The sequence below is a fragment of the Pteropus medius genome, unplaced genomic scaffold, assembly GCF_902729225.1.
Source record: "Pteropus medius unplaced genomic scaffold, Ma_sr-lr_union100, whole genome shotgun sequence".
Lineage (NCBI taxonomy): Eukaryota > Metazoa > Chordata > Mammalia > Chiroptera > Pteropodidae > Pteropus > Pteropus medius.
The window spans coordinates 21604693-21609949 of NW_024344370.1; the positions used below are offsets into that span (position 1 = coordinate 21604693).

At 36.3% G+C, this 5257-nt stretch overlaps 1 pseudogene; it reads right to left on the minus strand.

Annotated features, from left to right (window-relative positions):
* Positions 1–2181: 2181 nt before the first annotated feature.
* LOC120608303 (histone H3.1-like) lies at positions 2182–2544 on the minus strand (annotated as a pseudogene).
* Between the last annotated feature and the right edge of the window lie 2713 nt (positions 2545–5257).

Below are 5257 nucleotides of genomic sequence, written 5' to 3' on the forward strand. Positions count from 1 at the left end.
TAATCTTAACTTTTTATTCATCTTTTCTATTTTTAAAATGTTGCTCTTACACTTTAAACCTACAAAATGTTTTCCTTATTTCTTTGGTAATACATTTAATAGCCAATTTAAAGTATTTATTTAGTAAGTGCACCCTCTAGACTTGCTCAGGAAAAGTTTCTATTGATTGTCTATGTTTAGGCCATGCATTTATGCTTCTTTGAATGGCTTAAAATGTTGTTAAAAAGTGGGTATTTTAAATGATAAAATATGTAAACTTTGTAAATCAGATCCCATGTAAAGTGTTTACTGTTACTGTTTGTTGTTTTGTGACATTGATTGTCAGCTTACTGACATTTCTTAGTAACATTTCTTTTGTAAAGTTTATGTTCTCTGACCTGTTTAGTCAATGATACGTTTGCTCAGTTATGACAGTGGTCAGCTAATTATTGCACACAAAATTTATTAAATAAATAGAACCAAAAAGTGTCCTAGCCTTTTCCCAAGTGCTCTGAATGTATGTGAGGGCACACTTTAAACACACATCCAAGCAGTTTACAACGCTGCCTTAATCTTCCTCTCTTGTTTGTGGAGAGCCTTGAGTTCAACCTCAGTGAGAACTTAAGGCCTTTCTAGTGTTATTTTGTGCATAGCTCTACGATTGCATCTCTTAAATTCTCAAGAATTTGTTGAAGATTTCCAAGGCCCCTATGGACATCTAATTCCTCAAATTTTATTATTAAGATTTTTGTTTAGCCAATTGTTTGCCCTAGTTGTTATTGACAAACTCAAACACCTTAAAGCTAAACAATTGCCTGTGAACATTGTCAATGTCATTATGGAAAAGGATTTTTACAGTTGGTTAGCTCTTAGTCATGTCAAATACAGACAGTCTTTCAAGTTGTATCTTCCAAGGAATCGCCAGGCAGGCTATATAATTTTATTTCCTTAGGAATGGTGTTTTTGAAAAAAAGCTTTAACACTATTTTTCTCCTCCTGGATGACATATTGCTAAATTTCATTGTGAATTTAGAGCTGTAGAATTTAAAGACTATCGCAGAACTATATAGTAGGAGATAGGAATGAGGCACAGTATAATGAGAAAAAAATCTCACTGCTATTACCTAAATTTAAACTTCTTCCTTGAATAAATGCTTCTTATATTGTTGCAAGACTTTGACTAATTTACAGAGTTCTAAAAAAGTTTATTTTGATGATTTTTGCCTGTTTTTGTTTCTTGTCCAAGATCCTTACTCTACCATTTTATGGATATTATCTCCAAATTAAGACTTTAGTTCTGAAGTGAGTCTCTTGTAGGCAGCATATATAAAGGTCTTGTTTTCTTATTCATTCAACTTATAATTTTTGATTGGAGCATTTAATCCATTTACATTTAAAGTAATTATCGATAGATATGTAAGTATTGTCATTTTTGCAATCCATATTTCTTATTTTGTTATAGTTTAATGTATTTTAATAGCAAACTTACAGGAACAGCACAGAAGACAGACAACACTAAAAACATGTACTTGTATGTAGACAACTCAGAAAAGTATAATGAATGGATGGAATCTACTGATAAAAATACTACAAACACCATTTGGTTGCCATCATTAAGAAATTTATTTGTTTTAAAAAAAATCCAAATGCTGGCATTGTCCAGAGAAATTTAACAGATTTATTTATAATTGCTCTGAAGTTGAACTGGTGAAACTTGTTCACTGAAATATTTTTACTTTCATTAATGCTTTGTGTCCCCACATTTACAATAAAAATTCACACACAAATGAAAATGGAAAAACTGCCAATACTTGATTTCTATCTCCTATTTTTCTCCATGCAATCATGTACTTAGGTATCTTTTGACACCGTGGAAGGAAAATACACACATACACACACACACACACACACACACACACACACACACACATATATACACACACATATATATACACACACATATATGTGTGTGTGTGTGTGTATAAACATATTTTTTAAAACAAATAAATTTCTTAATGATGGCAACTAAATGGTGTTTGTAGCATTTATGTGTATATATATATATACATATATATATACACACACATATATATATAATGTTCAGAACTACCAATAACAGGAAGAAGATAATTTTTTAAAGAATGAAATGTTTCTCATCATAGTGGATTCTTAAGAATATTCTTCACATATGTGGCATACTAGCTAGATGTCTTTTGACATAATTGTTACACATTTGGCATGGATAGTATACAGGTTTGTGTCTTCAAAAAGGCCTCACTTGCCTCCTGCAAAACACCAATAGCTGCACCTGGAAGTGCAGATCTGTTTTGAAGTCCTGAGCAATTTCTCCCACCAGACGCTAGAAGGTAAGTTGCAGATCAGATGTTCAATGGACTTTTGATAACACCTAAATTCACAGAGTGCCACAGTATCAGGCCTGTAATGATTAGGTTTCTTTACCCTTCCAGTAGAGAGTGCACTCTTGTGAGCAGTTTTTGTAGCCAGTTGCTTCCTCGGTGGTTTACCACTGTTCAATTTGCAGGCAGTCTGCTTTGTATGAGCCATGGTGTAGAGACCTCCTTACTTACCCTCCTTCTCCTTCGTCTGGAGCTTGGGGAGCTAGGGGTGGCTCTGGCGTTAGAGAGTGATGGCAGTATAGAGGCGGCTGCGAATACAATTGCATTTTTTTCTTCTTTTTATAGAAGTCCCTTTAACATTTCTTGTAATACTAGTTTGGTGGTGATGAACGACTTTAGCTTTTCTTGTCTGGGAAGCTGTTTATCTGTCTTTTGATTCTAAATAATAGCTTTTCTGAGTAGAGTAATATCAGCTGTAGACCCTTGCTTTTAATCATTTTGAATATTTCATGCCACTTTCTTCTGGCCTGCAAAATTTCTGTCGAGAAATCAGCAACAGTCTTATGGGAGCTCCCTTGTAGGTAACTAATTGCTTTTCTTTCAGTTTTTAAGATTCTCTCTTTGTCTTTAACTTTTGACATTTTAATTATGACGTGTCTTGATGTGGACCTCTTTGAGTTCACCTTGTTTTAGACTCTCTGACTTTTCTGGGCTTGTATATATATTTCAAGAGGTTAGGAAAGTTTTCTGTCATTATTTTTTTCTAATAGATTTTCAATTCTTTCTTCTCTTTCTTTTTCTAGTATGCTTAATGTTATCTCAGAGGTCCCTTAAACTATCCTTATTTTCTTGTACTGTTTTTTTCTTTTTGCTGTTTGATCAAAAGACACATAGAAACTAAAAGTAAAGAGATGGAAAATGTGTATTTCATGAAAATAAAAACAAAAAAGAAAACAAACAAACAAAAAGGCTAGGGTAGTAATTCTTATACCAGAAAAAATAGACTTTAAAACAAAGGCTAGAGAAAAAAAAAATATATCACTGGGGACTTCTGGTCAAGATGATAGAGTAGGTAAATGCTGTGCTTGCCTCCTCTCACAACCACATCAAATTTACAAATAAACTACAGAAACTACAGAGAATTGCTGAAAGTGTAGTTGAAAAGAAGTCCTGCAACTAGAGACACAGAAAAGAGGACAACTTGAGACTCTAAAAAGAGATGGAGACATTAAATGAGCTGGTCCCACATCCACATATGGCAGTTGAGTATCGGTAGAATATCTCAGCTGCAGAGGTCCCCCTGAAAGAGCGAGGGGTTCTGGCCCCATACCAGGATCTCCAATGAGAATTCCAGTGATAAAAAGTGAAGTCTCTACAACTTCTAGATGTGAAAACAAGCAGAGACTGTGACTGAAAAGGAAGGTTGAAGGAGTCACAGACTTTTCTTTCAAGGGGCCCATGCACAAACTTACCTGATAATGGACTCACTTCCTCTGAGATCCAGCTCTGGGGCAGCAGCTTGAAAGACGTCAGTGATATATGGGGAAAAACTGAGTTGTCTGTCTTTAGGGTGAGGGTTGAAGGGGATGCTTTCTTTCAGACAGAAGTGCTGTCAGAGGGCATTGTTACTTTTTTAAACCTGCCCCAACTCAACTTGCAGACTCAGGTAGGCACCATATCGGAGTCTTCAACAACCTGGCTAACAGTGGTCACCCTACCCAGGTGATTCCCTAACCTTGCCCTCCCAACCTGTGGGCCCAATCAAGCTGCTTCCAGTAGATTTTCCATACAAATGGCCTGTCTTAGTTCTTGCTACAGACTTTTCTAAAATCTCTCAAAGGTTCACAAAACCTAAACAAGCAGTATTTGATTTGATCTCGGTGTGCCCTGTACCTCTTGCCATGCAGCTCCAAGCCCGGCACTAGAGTCAGCCAGTCACTGTTTGTGGTTTGTCATCTTGAACCACTTTCAAGTTCAGCATGGGTAGTGGCCATCTACAGATTGTTTGGTGGCTCATATCAGGTAGCCACAGGCAGGGCATAGGCTGCAGCTGAACTTGGCATGTAGGAGGGCCCCTCCCAGGAGAACCTAGCTTACACACTTGATAGCCAGTTTTGGTCAGAGCCAGAGTACCATCCAGAGTGACTTCTGAGGACGACATACCCAAAGGACAGAGAGGGCCAGCACTGACGCTCTGTTAAAGTGAATCTGACTCTGTAGGGTTAGCCCCTTTACAACAGCTCTTCTTCTGGTCAAGGCTAGTTATCACAATCAATCAGCCTGAGGGTCAATTTCTTTCATCGATGAGCAAATAGCAACCAAGGCTCAAATACAACAGAAGAGTACACATAACCCATAAAGAATAGGACAAAGAGTAGGTGTTGTGTGTGTGTATATATAATGGAATATTATTTATATATCATATTAATGGAATATTTCTCAGCCATTAAAAAAGAATAAAATCTTACCATCTGCAAACAACATAGATGAACTTAGAGGGACTTGTGTTGAGTGGAGTAAGTCAGAGAGAGAAAGACAAATGTCATATGTGGAATTTAAAGGACAGGATAAACAACAGAAAAAAGATCATGGATAAAGAGAGCATTTTGATGGTTGTCACTTTGAGGGGGGATGGGTGAAGGGGAGGGGATTAAGAGGAACAAATTGGTTGTTATGAAAAAGTCATGAGGATGTAGAGTGGAGCATGAGGGACACTATCAGTAGTATTTTAATAACTATGTATAGTGTCGGATGGGTACTGGATTTATTGGGGCAATCACTTCCTAAGTTATATAAATGTCTAATCAATATGTTGTACACCTGCAACTAATATAATATTGTATGCGAACTATAATTGGAAAACTTAGAAAGAAAAAAAGAAAGAAAGAAAGAAAGAAAGAAAGAAAGAAAGAAAGAAAGAA